The sequence below is a fragment of the Crocodylus siamensis genome, chromosome 10 (genome assembly GCF_052110815.1).
Source record: "Crocodylus siamensis isolate JL-2025a chromosome 10, ASM5211081v1, whole genome shotgun sequence".
Taxonomy (NCBI): Eukaryota; Metazoa; Chordata; order Crocodylia; family Crocodylidae; genus Crocodylus; species Crocodylus siamensis.
Window position 1 is genome coordinate 49467949 of NC_143404.1, and position 15633 is coordinate 49483581.

Genomic DNA, 15633 nt, shown 5'->3' on the forward strand with positions numbered 1-15633 from the left:
CAAATATAGACACAGTTTTACTAAAAAAGCTTCCTTTAAAATAAATCTTTTGCAGGAAGGGAAGAAGCGATAATGTCCCTCTACTGCAGTGTTTCTCAACCTGTGGGTTGCAACTGCAAAGTTGGTCACAAGTATATATGAAAGTCACAGACAAACTTTAAAAATGGATTCTCCTTTAAAAGGATAAAAAATGTAGGAAACTATAGCTTTTCCCTTGCAGGCTGGCAGAGTTCCAGCCTTCAAGGGGCTATCTGGGGCCCCCTATGCCTCACACACCCACCCCCTGCCCCACACACTGGAGAGCTGGGGTCTGGGGGCAGTGGGTCCGGAGTGAGGGGCACTGGGTTGGGACTGGCCATTGATGCTTACAAATAGGTCCTGGTATAAGAGAGGTTGAGAACCACTGCTCTACTACACTGTTTGAGTCTAAAATAAACACATCAGTGAAATCCTGAATACCTGCAATATCCAAGAGTCTGCATTAGAAGAAAGCTGTTGAAAACCCCTTCTCAGAGCTCCATCCCATCACTCCAAAGAGACAATTACTCCCCCTCCTATTTTGCAGCACTGTGGCAAGTCAATATTGCAACTCATAGGTACCACCTAACATACCTATGCACTACTACTTGAATGCCTGACCACCTCTTAATGTCTATCCAAATACCACCCCTGAGAGCCAGTGTGGAAAAACCACTCTGGGACAATGATCCCTATTATGCTCCCATTTTGCATATGGGAAGGAAACAAATTCTATAGCCCGGGGTGGGGCAGGCCCTACAGTCACAAATACAGCATCCAGACCATTTGAGTCCAAAGCAGAGCTCACATTGCCAAATAGCAGCTTCTCCATTACTGACAGCCTCCATTAACTAGAGTAAAGTCAGGTGGCTTACAGCAGTGTTCACCACACCTGCTGGCTGAGCTTCAAAGATGTTGCTTTTATATGCTTGTGAGAGAAGGATGATTAGCCAAATGTATTTAGAGAAACCACTTCAAAAAGAATATATTTCTTGAGGGAATGGAGCCTGCAGTCAGATTTAGTTAGCTTGAAAGGTTACAGTCTGGGATAAGTCCTCAGGCTGGGGGTCAGGGAAGCAATTTCTCTTGGGCAAAAATATGGATTCACTTTGGACTTTAAACTCACTGGCACTAAATTACAATACAGCAACCACAGACTGCTCCCTCAGTCAGTGAACACCACGTGAGTCTCCGATGCGACTTTATTAGTAATAAAAAGGGCTGCTGGAAAGGGTAAGGCAAAGAATTCCTCCATGCAGTATGAAACACAAAACCTGGCCCCTCTAAAGCATTGTAAACAATCTAGTGACTGACTGCCAAGATGAATGATCTCATGCACATTCCAGTGTCTACACGAAGACTTGCAAAAGCAAGCCTGCAATGCATGTTTCTAAGTAAGCACTTTGATGGCAAAAATATGGCTTGGTGGACTGGGCCTAAGTTTGGGATTCAAGAATGCCTAGATTCTAAATTTGTTTTGTCACTAATCCTATGACCTTGCTTAAGACACAACCTCTTTGCTTCCCCATCTGCAAAACAGGGAAAATACCCATTTCAGAGATTTGAGCAGTTTCTAAAGAGTAGCTCAAATTTGTGGGAGCTTTGGAAGGGCATAGTGCTGTGGAAGAGCTCAGTCCTGTCAAGCCTAAACCTAGCAAGCTAAGATTCAAATTAGGAAGTTGCTACTCCTGTTTTCTTACTAATAGTAACTGATCAGCTGCATCAGAATTTTAATGGAATTCTCCTTCACTATGAAAAAGTATTAGTTACTATCACTAAACTTTGGCTTTCAAGGGAATTTCCAGCAGGATCCAAAATCCACAAAAGGTAGACTTCTAATGTAGTCACATCACTGTGCTTCACTAACAGGCAAAGGGACTCAGGCTCCTAAATCACATGAGGAATTCTGAAATATTTACTCTCAAGGTCCAGCCTACATGTTTAGGGTTTGGGGTTATTTGCCTGGAGTTAAAAAAAAAAAAAAAAAAAAAATTAAGCCAGTACAAACCTTATTTAATTTTTATTGTAAAGTTTTAAAACCCACAGGAAAAAGAAAGTCTGTTAAGCAGCCTGACAAACCACCAATACAAGTAGCATCTCTATATAACACAATTGACACCATACCAGCTAATTTGGCAAGGGGGAGGAGGGAGGTAGCAACAGATAAAAAGTGTAATACATGCAAAAATTCTACATACATCTAAAGACTTATGGAGAAAAATTACTGCCTTCCACATTATGGCCTTGGAAGTTTTTGATCCACTGAAGCAAAATTTATGGGACACTTTTTAATAAAAACAGGTTTTCTACTGAGAAGGCTGTAAAATAGCTCTCCAAACATTAAACTTCTCACAAATTGCTCTGTTCACACAGTTATACTACTGGAAGAAAGCTTAGCAAGGAATTATCTTCACATACACACGTTCATACAAGATTATAGCTCAGGTTGCAAGCAGTACTGGATATTTGTGTCAACTATTATTTTGCAAAGTTCTTCCTAGTCAGAGCAAGATTTTGTTCTCCCTTATTGTGCAATACAAGCAATCATTATTCCCAACTCAGTCATAGCATTGCCATGTCATTCAAAGAATTTTACAAAAAGTGTTGATGTTATCCCTATTTGATAAAGAAGGGATGCTGAGGCATAGGAAAGTGAAGGGACTTGTCCAAGGTCGCCTAGGAAACCACTGACACAAACCCAAGACTCTTAAGTCCCACTTCAGAGTTCTATCCACTAGGATATATTAGTTTGATCTTGAGGATGGGGACCAGACTTATGCCTGGAATAATATTATTTTGGTTGTTCCATCAGAGCTGTTCACAAACTATATTTGGTTTGGGGAAAAGGAGAAGAAACGTAACATGCAAACTATTCAGCTTGCTGCCATCAACTGAACCATGTTTATTACTTTAACAACAGGGTAGATTTACACCTTACAGACTAACAAAATTACACACACACACACACACACACACCCCCCACAGGTTTTTTTTGAGCTGGAGCTCACTTCAGATGTGAAAGGCCATGCACAAACCAGCATATAAATGGGGAGGGTGATTTAAATATGAAGGTACAAAGGGAGGGATAGAGGGAGGAAAGGAAGAGGCAAACAAGCAATCAAACCCACAGGAACAAAGCAGTCACAACCATTAATTCATTTTTACCTCCCTGGATGTTCCACCACTGATCTCAGAGTAGCTGTTCTTAGGTTTTCTTTAAAAGCCGACTTCAAAGGGAAACTGTGGAAAAGGGAATCATCCACAGACTGAACTATGTTAAGTATGGTCTAAACAAGGACTATAGATTCTTACTCTATTACCTGGATTAGTTTCTACCAGCACTTTTATGCATGCTCGGGGGGGGGGGGGCAGGCTTTAGAGTAGTTCCAAGAGCTTCTCTAAAGCATCACAGACTCTCCTGCATCAGCATCCCCGTGCTTCAAAATGACAGAGAAGGCACTTGAACTAAAGCTTGTTTGGCAAGCTTGTTAAAGCGCCTCTGCCGCCATTTTGAAGTGTGCAGACACCGAGACACGGAAGGCTGCTGAAGCGCCAAAATTATCACACTCAATTAATCAAGTCTGCTCCAATGCACTGTAAGGTTGTAATTATCTCTCTGAGCCCAGCCAGGCTCAGCCTGGAGAAAAGCAGCAACCCAGCAGCCACAGCAGCAGCCAGTTAGGCAGGTTAACCCTTCCCTGTTTGCTCCCTTGGGACAGAAAGCATAGGGAGTCACAAGTAGATGGGTGGAGGGCAAAGGGGAACCCCAAGGCACAGGAGGCAGCCTGGAACAGAAAGGGGGATTCTTACTTTTTAGTCCTTCAGGTGCCTGATCCAAACTTGAGTTAGCTCTACTAATACTCATCAACATTTGTGCAGCTCACAGTGTAAGGTGTAACAAGGCCCATGCTTAGTTTCCTCTCAGAGCAGCTTATCTGTCCTGATGAATTTCTTGAGCATGGCTTTTTTCAGAAGGGTCTCAGATGGCCCAAAGATCTTCACTAGGGCTTGTCTCCTGCTTCACTCAAGCAGAACAAAAAGTGACAAAAAGCTCCTAAGTCCTCCTGTGGCTGAGACTGAGGGAAGCTGTCACTCAGAGCACAGCATACCAATCTCAACCTCACTCGTGCCCATTGGCATGGAAGCAGAAGCAGTAGGGCTGTAAAGTCATGACTGGCTAAATAGGACCCCAAATGGGAGCAAAGGCTGAGATGGAGAAGGGAGGATAGAGCAAGGGTATGTCTAGAAAAGAAAACAGAGAAGCTTCAGAGAATTCTCGGGAGACGAGTCAAGTGAGGTAGCTTTACTTTTCACATCAAGCCCAATCATTATCTGCAAGATCTCCATGGGGTACTTGTTAGCAAAGCAGATGAAGCTATGCAGACCAATTGTCTGTAGTTTAGACCAGTGGAAATAAGAGCTACTTCCCCTTGCACCATCCTAGCATCTGGGGAACACCTGTTACAAGGCATCATGGGCTTAATTATTGCCATCACAGGCTTAGTATTCCCCATCCTCAAAAGATGGGCAGCCAGCAACTTAATGCGAGTGTATCCTTATGCAGTAGAAACTTCTGCCACAAATCAAATTACTTTTCAGTCCAGACTTCCATCTCAATTGAGACTGAAATTGCATAAAATCAAAATACATTATGGATTTCCCCCTCATTACAATCAAGAGACACTGATAAATTGAGACAGGGCATTTCTTGCCTGATCATTGGTTTCCAATGCCCACAGCACAGCAGACAGCAATGGAAAGTGCAATACTGCCCTCTAGTGATCCTTTGCAGCAGAGCAACCTTTAAGCGGAATGGGGCTCCACCAAGTATTTTCAGTATCCCTTTGCACATCTGATGGCATAACAGTTCACCCTTCAGTGCCTACAGGGGAATGGTTCTATGTATATACCACTGGACATACTATAGCAATGATTCATCTATCAACCATCACCATCTTGCATGACTTCCCTGGAAAAAAAAAAAAAAAAAAAGACATTAGAGGACTCCTGCTTAAATGCAAACAGATTTGGTGAGTAATATAGTGCTAGGGGAGATCATGAGAAGGAGTGCATGACAAAATCATTCAGATTCCAAAAGGGAGCTCTGAAGCTTCTCTACTGTGAGAACAAGCCTAGCTCAGAGAGGAGTCCATCTGAAGATGTGGACAGATGCAATGCTTACAACATTCTAAATCAGGTAGACAAAACATGACCTCCAGGTTATACTGTCCCACCTATCCAGCCCGCTGGCCACTACTGGGAGCCTGAGGACAGAGGGCTGCGCCACACGCTGATCCACTGAGCCAGGCTGGGCTGTGCAGCACCTTGACTCCTCTACCCCTCTGTATCCATCCCCCCCATTTCCTGTTGGCACTGTGGCTGTGCAGTCCTGGCACCACAGCCACAGGCAGCCAGGCCCATATGTGATGCAGACCAAGCAGCCATCCCTCCCACTGCAATGAGCCACTAGTCCATCAGGCAGCCTCCCCAAACTTTCCTGATGGGGTGCAGCAGCAAAAGGGGGGGAAGCTACTCAGTGTGCTGAATCACACCCCATCCCATATGGGCCCAGCTGCCAGTGTCAAGACTGCACAGCACAAATCAGTAAGCCAGGTGGGGGCAGAGGAGTCTCCACACTTTATGGCCCTGCCTCAACCCAGAGCTGAGTGGTACAGGGCAGCTGGCAGGTCAGATAGAACAAGATCAATTGGCATCTCCCCACCCCTGCCCCACTAGCCCTCAACAGCTCACCAAAAATCCTTAAGAAGCCCTCCAGTTCAAATAATTGACCACCCCTGATTTAAATACACTTTAAACCCCAGACATTATACTGGTCTGAAGTGGTATATAACTTCACAGGTTTCAAAACCACACTAGGAGAGGCCATTTCCCAGCAGCCCCTGCCCACATGGCTGGAGCTGGTCTCCAAAGAGACCCCACCTACTTTGCTATGATAGGGAGCACTGTGCTGAGCGACCAGCCTCAGCAGAGCAGGGCAGGGGGTTGCTCCGGAGCCACTGTGATTTTGCAGCAGGGGTAGCTTGGTCTGGGGCCAGAGCAGAGCTGCAATCAGCCACCTGCACACTCCGGATAGGGGCATGCAGGCAGCACATTATCACTGCTGCAAAGAGCCAGGGCAGAGCTGCAGACTGGTCCCAAGCTGGAGCAGAGCTGTGATCTGCTGCCTGCACACCCCTGCCCAGAGAATGCAGGCAGATCATGGCCCTTGCCCTGGACCAAGCTGCCCCTGCACAAAATCCCAGAAGCTCTAAAGCAGGCCCCTGCCCTGCTGCACACCCTGCCAGCATGGCTGGGGCCAGTCTCCATGGCAACCCCAGCCTTGCACTCTCTCTGGAGATCAGCTCCAGCCATGCGGGCAGGGGCTGCTGGGAAATGGAGTCCACTGCCAGCCAGATCTGGCATTTTGCCCATGCCTGAGCTAGATGGTTAAGGTAGGACTGTCACTCCTTCCTGTTGCAGCTGCTAGCAATTTGAGCCCAAGGAGATGAGTAAGCTGCTGCAGAGATAAAGGCTCCTGCCAAGTCAGGAGCTGCTTCTGTAGCAGAAGTCTCTGCTATGGAAAAAGGGAAAGTAAAGTAATCTTAGCCATGCTGCAAAGGGCCAATGCAGCAAGCATACTAGGCTCCTAGGGCATCTAGGTACATGCATCCAGGTTGCTCTGATGCACTGCAATTACAGTGTCGGAGCAGAATTGATTAATCAGGTCTGCTGGACCGTGGTAATTACCGCACTCCACCAGACTCCAGTGTCACATGTATCAGCGTCCCCACCTTGAAAAATGGTGGTGGTGGTGCTTTAACTAAAGCTCATTCAACAAACTTTAGGTAAGGTGCCCCTGCTACCATTTTTCAGCATGGGGATGCTGATGCATGCAACACTTTAATTAGACTGCGTCTTGGAGCCACTCTAATTAAATGCCCCTGGCCGTCCAAAGCATGTGTATAAAACGCCCATATTGTCCACAACCAGCAGCTAGAGATCCCAACAATAGCTTAACTAGGGGCAGGGAGCAAGAAGGGCACTAATGCCAGATGTTTATTTAGAGGGAGAGTTCAAATAGCAGCCCTGGGGAAGCCAGCACCCCAGCAGCTGCAACTAGGCAGGGTACACAGAGCCCACCCCAGCACCAGCAAAACAGTATCCACAGAGTAGGTCACAATCGTATTTCCTTGCTTATCATATACCCCAATTTCCAGCAGCTGATTTTCAAAGAGGGGCGCCAATAATAATAATAGGTCCATAATCAGATCAGCACCAATATAAAGAAAATTTAGTATATCAGAAATTGGCCGTATCAGGCCAATGATTTGCCCAATAATTTGGCCCGCGCATGCGTGCAGCTGCAGCACAGCACAGGCAGTGAGGAGTGCAACTTAGCAGTGTGGAGAGCTGCCTCCAACTGGTAAGCCTGGTGTGGCGGAAGGGGTGGGGAGATTAAGACCCCCACGGTGAGGGAGGAATGGGACTGAGGCAAGCACTGCCCAGTCAGGGTGGGGCAGGTACAGCACAGAGCTACATCATCCGGGGGGGGGGGGGGGGGGGGCAACGCTGTTTGCCACACATATGGGAGCCGCTGGTCCAGCAGCTTGTCTGGTGCTCACCTGCTTGTACGGCAGCTCCCACTGCTCAACCAGGTTGGGGGGGGGGGGGGGGGGGGGGCGCATGTCCCCAGCTCCATGTGGGGCCACACCAAGCTTTTCCTGGTGGGGCAGAGCTGCACTAGGAAGGGGCTATGACCCAGTAGCCCCCTTCCCAGCACAGCCCCACCCTGCTGGGAAGAGCTTGGCACAGCCCCGGCCCCACCCCATCCCGCATAGATCCATGGGCACATGCCCCACCCCCAGATGAGCAATGGGAACCGCTGGACAAGCAATTGAGTGCTGGACCAGCAGCTCCCAGACCAGTGATTTCGCCAACTTTAACTGCTGGAGTGGCATGCAGACATGGAGATGCATCATAACAGTTGATCTGCACTCAATTAGCAGCTCCCTCTCCCCTTTTAAAAAGGTTAGAAGGTGCATTAGTCCATATCCTTAGACACTATCAATGTGACACCCACTCCACCAATATAAATGAGATACAAGTTTTAACTCCCATCCTTCCTGTGAGCTTCTGGGTGCAGAATACTCAATCTGTCATGAATCTTTCACATTGACAGCACCTGACTGGCTTTCGTGCTGTTCTTACAAGCCTGGGACATAACTGAATCCCAGGATTTCCACTAGCTCATTAGTAGAGCTATTTAAATCCTGGCTTTTCCTGAACTCTCTCTTTCATGCTCCCAAAGGCTGCAATAGTACAGCTGTGGTATCAAGGCATTACAACAGCTGCTGCACACTAGAGAAGAGATGAAGAGCCACCTAGTGTTTGAGCTTTTGCATCAGCATTTTAAACAGCTACGCAGTGTGAAATTTCGCCGGCAGTTTTGTTTCGAGCTCTAAATGAGTCAAAACAGTGAAATCAAAACAAAACAGCTTCAAAACATTTTGACTTGCCTTGTTTTGTTTTGAGTTTTGAAGCTCAAGCTGGGCTTGTCTGCAGGGAAACAGGAACTAAAATAAGGAGAGGGAAGGGCTGCTCTCATTATTGACTGTGTAGCTGACCCATTACAGGGATCCTTCCCTGAGGTCTCTTCAATCCTGGTGCTCTGGGGGAGAAATGGAAAAACTGCATAAAAGGCAGCATTGGTTGTACTGCCCTGCTTTCTGCATTGGTGTCAGTTACTGAGCTGTGTATTCTAGCTTTGCCTGTTAGTAGCTAGAGGTGCAGGGCCCCAGAACCCAGACTCCCCCTGCACCTAACAGCTGGCAGGCTTCATGGCTGCAGCAGGGGCTAGCATATCTGCAGCTTTCACCCTGCTGCACCTTAACGCACCGTGTCACCCCATCATGAGTTTTGCTTGTCCACAGTTTCCCTGAAACCCCCGCACCCATCTTCTTGAAACTTGGCAGGCTTCATGCCCTCAGAAGGGGCTACCATTCCTGCAAATTTCATCCAAATCAGGCCAGAAATGACAAAAGTTATAGGCTGTTTCAAGCTTCCCCATTATAGCCTATGGGCAAAACGTCAATACAGCATTGAAACAATGGTAAGCCACTACGTTGAATATATTTCAACTTCTTCACTCCCGCAGCTGAGCTGCACCTTTCTTTCCCCATTTCCAGTAAATCCTATTTCTTCACCAGCCTTAAATATCTGGAAAACAATCACCAAAAAGTAGAGTGACAATATGGAACAATGTGAAATCTGGGACACCACTACCTCCCCCTTCCTGCTGCAGGGAGTCAAAGGTCCACTAATGATACATTGTTCTTAACTTCACAGATGATAACATTTGTGAAGTAACAATAAGCGTTTATGTGCTATTTAACTCTCTGCTAGGACTTCCTATTTCACAGCTCTTGCTGCTGCCTCTGTACCACATACCTGGGACGCTCGTTTTAAATTTTCACCAGCTGGCCAGGACCACCTCCAAAATCCAGGATTGTCCTGGCCCATCCATGACATATGGTCACCCTCCTGACCCAAACAGGGCACCAAACAGTTTACCCAGAATCCCTCTGTCACCTCCTCTGTCTGCCTGTCATATATGATTAGTGTAACCCGACCCTCCATAAGACTGAACCAGACCAAGTTGTCCCACACCTCATCTGTATATACATTTTTGGAGGGTCTCAGGATTCATGACAAGAACACCTGGTTCCAGTCATGAGTGAGGGGCTAATTAGCACATCAATCCTTTGTGGGGGGGCATCTGGAATACACACTCAACATGGCTTGAAATACTGTTGACACTGCTGCAGACCAGTCCAATGAACTATATGGTAAATAACAAACCTTTTGCTTTGGATTAATACCATGCATAGGTTTGTACCATGTAGAAGTGAGACAAAAGGGCTGCTTAAAAAGCATGTTTATCAAATACATGCACTAAAACTTGCAGCAGTTTCCACAAAGATAAAATGCATCAATTTTGAATGAACAGTTCTGTGGGTATGTTTAAAATTGTCAAAATTTTCAAAACAGCATAGGTAAAAACAAGAGTTGTCTCATTTTAAAGAGAATTAGGGAAGCAGGAACTTTAAGATGAGAAAACTAGGGGTTGTTTTTTTTTTTACCTAGATGGTTTTGAAAATTTTTTACCCCCTTTCTAGAAGATCTTAGAACTCATAAATCTCATCCTCCTCCCTCTTTTTATTCAGTGGGAGAGAAAAAAAAAACCCACCAGCTTTCCTGCTTTTTCAACTCCCAATCAATTTCTCAGCTTTGAATAAACCAGTTCAAATGAAGAAAATATTCTTTCTGTACCTGCAGAAGAGGCTACTGCTGGTAAAAGCTAGTGTAGCACTTTAAAGAACTCCGGTGCCAGGTGCTTGGTTAGGGTCTTCCACCAATTCAGTGGTGTGATGAGAATTAGGCAAGTAGGAACTCAAAATCAAATGACTTTCACCTAAGCATTTCAAAAATTTTCCCCAGGTGACCTGAAATAATTGTTTTAATACACTAGTCACAGTTCACACTTCTAAAATGAAAGTTTAATAAGTTAGTTGCAAGTGTCCACCATGTTTTGATAAAAAAAGTTTATGTATTCAAAACATTAAAAATTGTTTACTTAATCTGAGTGCTGGTTTTCCAAGTTTAATTAAATACAAATTGCCATTTTAATGTAGCTTGATACAAATAAAAATTAATCTCTGAATAATATAGATATAGATAGAGAGATAGATATAGATAGAGAGATAGATATAGATAGAGAGATAGATATAGATAGATTTCACCATTTTATAGCATACCAAAATAAAGGATTTCTAAAAATTTAACTATGTTAAGCTATATATTTAATATATAGGAAACAGTAGCAGGGGACTGGGATGTGCCTGCTCCTTTAATGGCGTAAGCAGGCTGAGAGGCACTTGCAGGTGGCAGGGGGGAGCTAACAAGGGACTCGCCTGATGGGAAGAGGGCTCAGGCTGGAGCTGTAAGCCCAGAGCCTGCACTAGTCAGTTATTGCATGGTTGCCAGGGAGAGACTGAGAAGCAGGGCTCCTGCAGGGGCCTGGAGTTAGCTAAACATCACTAGGTTTTACGAGCAAGTGGCCTTTGTTTATGTTAATGTTAAACCCCTAGAGGGGTTGAGGTGTCTGCCAGAGGGTTAAGCCAGACAAAGGGGTCTGAGAGCCTGTAGCGGGGGCAGCGTGTGGGACTAAGGGTCAGAAAGCTCTGAGGGAGACACTGTAAGGCACTAGGGGGATATGAGGGGCCAAGGAAGCCAGATGTATAAATAAGTTAACATCAGAGAGAGAACATCCACAAGGTCTGGGGTATGGTGTAGGGGTGGAGAAGGAGCCATGCAAATTTTCTCTTAAGGCTACAGGTGCCCTACAGAGACTTAGTCAGGCTGAGAGAGACCCATCAAGCCTGAAGGCTGGATTGAGGCTAGTTGGGGCTCACAAGAAACCCAATGGGAAATTATTAGGATTAGGGCTCACTTTAAGGTGTGCCGACACAGCTTTGTGGCAGGGCACTTGGTATGCCTGCTATTAAGAGGTCAGACCATCTGCTGAGCCACTAATTGGTCAGATCCAATTAGTCAGCTGACCCAGGGGCAGGCAGGTGAGACTAGGCCTGATTAAAGGAATCACCTGACTGACAGGGAGATGCCCGACTGGAGGAGGGATGGCTATAAGCCCAAAGCCTGACAGCAGGGCTGGTAGTAAAATCATCAAGCAGAAAGGCTGCAGCTCCTGAATGCCAGCAAGGGAAGTGACATCTGGAAGTTTTGGTAGGAACTAAGGGAACGGAGGAAGTTCCTGGGGACCCAGTGGAAGGCCCAGTGCCCCGAGAAGGGGACTGCATGCACAGAAGCAGTGTTGAGAAGCCAGGCCAGCCCAGAGTAAGGGGTGTACGCACAGCAGCCTAGTGAGAGGCCAGCCCAGCCCAGGCCAGGGAGTAAGGGGCTGAGTGCACAAGAGCCTAAGAAGGAGCCAGTCAAGCCCTGGAAGACGGGCTGAGAGTTTGTGGGCTTGTTGAGGGGCTAGGTGAGTCCCGAGAGAAGGGCTGAAGGTGTTAGAGAGAGACTTAGGGAAGGATTTGGGTGAACCCCAGTGAATGTGGAAGGGCACAGGGGCCTATTGAGGGGCTCAGATGAGCCCAGAGTAGGAAAGGGGCTGCATTAAAATAAATCTACAGGGGGCTCCAGGTGAGCTAAGAGAGGCAATGATCTATGGGGGGCCCTCCCAAGAGCACAGACCCAGAGAAGAGAGGGCTGGCTGCTTGGGAACTGATCCTGGGAACCTTGACAGGTTCAAGCTAGGGTGAGTGCCCAGGAAGGGCCAAACGATGAAACAGTCCACCGCAAGAGAGACTGCCAGAACTGGGAGCCTGGAGTCTCGACTAGCCTGAAGGTGGGGCCAGGGCCTAGAAGAGGCCAAAGGTGCGTGGGGGGGAGGGGGAGCACAGCAGAGGGAGGGGTCTAGTGGTGGGCAGCCCAGGATGACAATGGCTGGTGCCAAGTTGTCTGAGGAGGAAGGATCAAGGACAGGGGCCTGAGAATGAGCTGGGGGATCAGGGATGGAGGATTCAACAGAAATGGAGTCAGGGCCAGGGGGCCCAGTGGTTAGCAGCCTAGGAGAGATGTAGGACATCTAGGGAGAGCCCAGAGAGCGACATGCAAGATCAGGTAGGCCTGAAAACGGGTACTGAGTAAGACCTACAACTGCACCCTACTGAAGCTGGTTAGCATGGTGGGACTGCCTGTGACAGGGCAGCCTCCATGAAGTGTCACAGATGGGCCACTCAAGAGGAAATAGAGGATGGGATGCTGGAAAGCCTCAGCTCCCACAGCCCTGTGGGTTACTCTGTCGAGGGGGAAGGCTAGGGGAGCACACTCGAACAAAAAGGTACTTGGTAGGGGAGACTGAGACCATGCAAGTCCACAGGCCCAGCAAGAGGGGCCTGAGCTGCATAGTGGGGCCCAGCAAGTATAGTGGGACCAGAGGGGTCCAGTGAAGGGCACAGAATGGAGTCCAGGACCAGAGGATTCCAACAGCCTGGATAGTGAGGTCCCCGAGGCACATAGTGGAGTCCAGCAGGCATAATGAATCCAGAGGGATCTGGGAGTAGAGTACACGACTGGATGGGCCTAAGGGCCTGGAGAACATTCAGAAGAATAGAGACCAGAATGAATCCAGAGGGACCAGAAGGGGCTAGCAGCCTAGAGAGGTGCTGGGAAAAAGACCAGAGGGCCTGGTAGCCCAGGGAGGGGTTGTGTGAGACAGAGGTCTGAGGACCCAGAGAGGGGCTGAGAGAGGCCAAGGGACTATAAGGCCCAGTGATGGGCTGTATCAGCAGTAAGTAAAACATCTGTAAGGATGCCATCTGCAAAGCACTGGACATGGTATAGGGGAGGTAGAGACCCATATGATTGGCCCATAAGGCTATGAGCACAAGTTGGGTGGTCATTATAATAAATGCAGGGCAGCCTCCTGCAATATATATCTATTAAGAGCAAGGTGTGGCAGGTGACAGTGGGACAGAATGCCCTTAGAGTGGGGTAATTAAAAAAAATTGGGGGTACCCCATGACAAACCTCCATTATTAAAGCTTGATTATTAAAAACAAGGTGTGGCAGGTGAGCAATCTAGGGAGAGCAACATTATAGTCTGAAACAGGCAGGAGCTACAAAGGCCACCAGGGGGCATGATGGCCAACGCTGTGGCTACAAGCCTGTCACAGCCGCATATATTAAATTTACTGTAAAAACTGGATTTAGTTGCAAGTCAACATGAATTTTTGGCCATTGACTAATGAAATACCTTTTTAAAAATATATACATACATACACACAAAAAATGGGACAGTAGATAAAAGTCAAGGATTTAAATTGCACTTTTGACTTGCCAATTTAAATAGGCGATTTAAAGTGGTTTGATTTAAGTCAATTTACCGTTACTGACAAGTCTCAAGTTATGTTTGGACATGAGCTAACAGGTCCCTACTTCCAGGATAACAGCATCATATTTTCTTCACATTAACATTTACTGTCCATATTACCTTGCTTTCAATGAGATTTCACAAAAGTGAACAAGAAATAGATTTGTCTTGTATTTTCAAAGATGCATTCTGAATACACCTAAAAAGACCTTATTAAATGCTTAAGTTGCAGTGATTTCAAAGTTGGCCTTTCATACATTTCTTTATTTGTGGTAAATATAGTTATAGAAATGATTGAGGAAAGCAAATAATTTTAAGTTGTTGATGAGTGAGTGATTGCTACCTGGGCCTGCAAAAAAGCCTTAACAGGGTCTGAGTCAGCCCAGGCCCAGAAGGGTATAAAAAGGAGACTCCCCAAGCAACCAGCGAAGAGGGACTGCAAACAGGGGAAGCAGTTTGCAGGCCAGTTTGGGGGTAGTAACATAGCCTATTATCATACAATGGTGGGGATGTGCAGCTTCCCACTTCAGCCTCAGCTGGTGCACCCTTCCCTTGCATCACCTAGATGGAACCCATGGTTCCTGCCTCCACCCAGACAGAGCCCCTGGCTCCGGGCTGCAGGGGCTGCCTGGCACAGCTGCCAGCAACTGGGAATGGGAGCAAGGTTGCCCCCACTTGTGGTGTATGCTTTTTAGTGAGGTCACTGGAGTCCCAGGTGACTGAGCTCCAGGCCCAGATAGGTAGACTTTGTGCCATCAGGGCTCACAAGCCAATTACTACTACAGTCAGGCTCTTCTCCTGAAGAAGGAAGAGAGAAGAGCATGGATGCCCAACTATGTGAAAATGGACAACAGGATGATTAGCTAGGAGCCACACCCAGGAGAAGCTTGGAAGAGGGTAGTCTCAGGTCCAAAGACACACAGTAGCAGGGTCACTCCTCCCTTGGAACTGAGCAATAGGTATTCACCTCTCACATCACCAGCAGATATCAGCAGAAGCACCGGCTCTGGATGAGGGGAAGCAGCTAGCTGCCAACTCCAAGAAGAGATGCAGGATGGTTGTGGTGGGCAACACCCTGAGAGGGACAGAGGGAGCCATCTGCCACCCTGACCCCATGGCCCATGAGGTCTGCTGCCTTCCAGTGGCCCATATCCAGAACATGGCAGAGAGGATTCCTAAATTCATCCATCCTTCTGACCACTACCCCATGCTCCTCATCCATGTGGGCATGGAAGACACAGCTCAGAGGAATCCTGGCCAGGTCACAAATGACTACAGGGCTCTGGGGGCTGGGCTCAGACAGTTGGGGGCGCAGGTAGCTTTCTCCTCAATCCTTCCAGTTACAGGTCATGGACACGGGAGGGAGAGAGATACTGAGGAAGTCAACAGAAGACTGCAGCATTGGCTGCATCATAAAGCTAAAGCCATCATAAAGGCTTTAGCTTCTTCAACCACTGTCCACACTTCAGGGAGAGGCAGCAGTTTGTTGGGAAGGAATGGTCCCCACCTTATTCTGATGGAAAAGAAGCTCTTCTCAGCCAGAAGGGCTGACTGGCTTGACAGGGCTTTAAACCAAGATGGCCAGGGAATGATTGGACAATAACAACTGCAAGGTCTGGAAGTCGCAAACAGAATCAACAGGTCAGGTAACAAGGGAACTCATT

General features: G+C 47.2%; 1 protein-coding gene across 1 annotated transcript in view; it reads right to left on the reverse strand.

Annotated features, from left to right (window-relative positions):
* The window catches only part of AHCY (adenosylhomocysteinase), a 61187-nt gene that overhangs the window by 32069 nt on the left and 13485 nt on the right, over positions 1-15633 (reverse strand). The window lies entirely within an intron of this gene.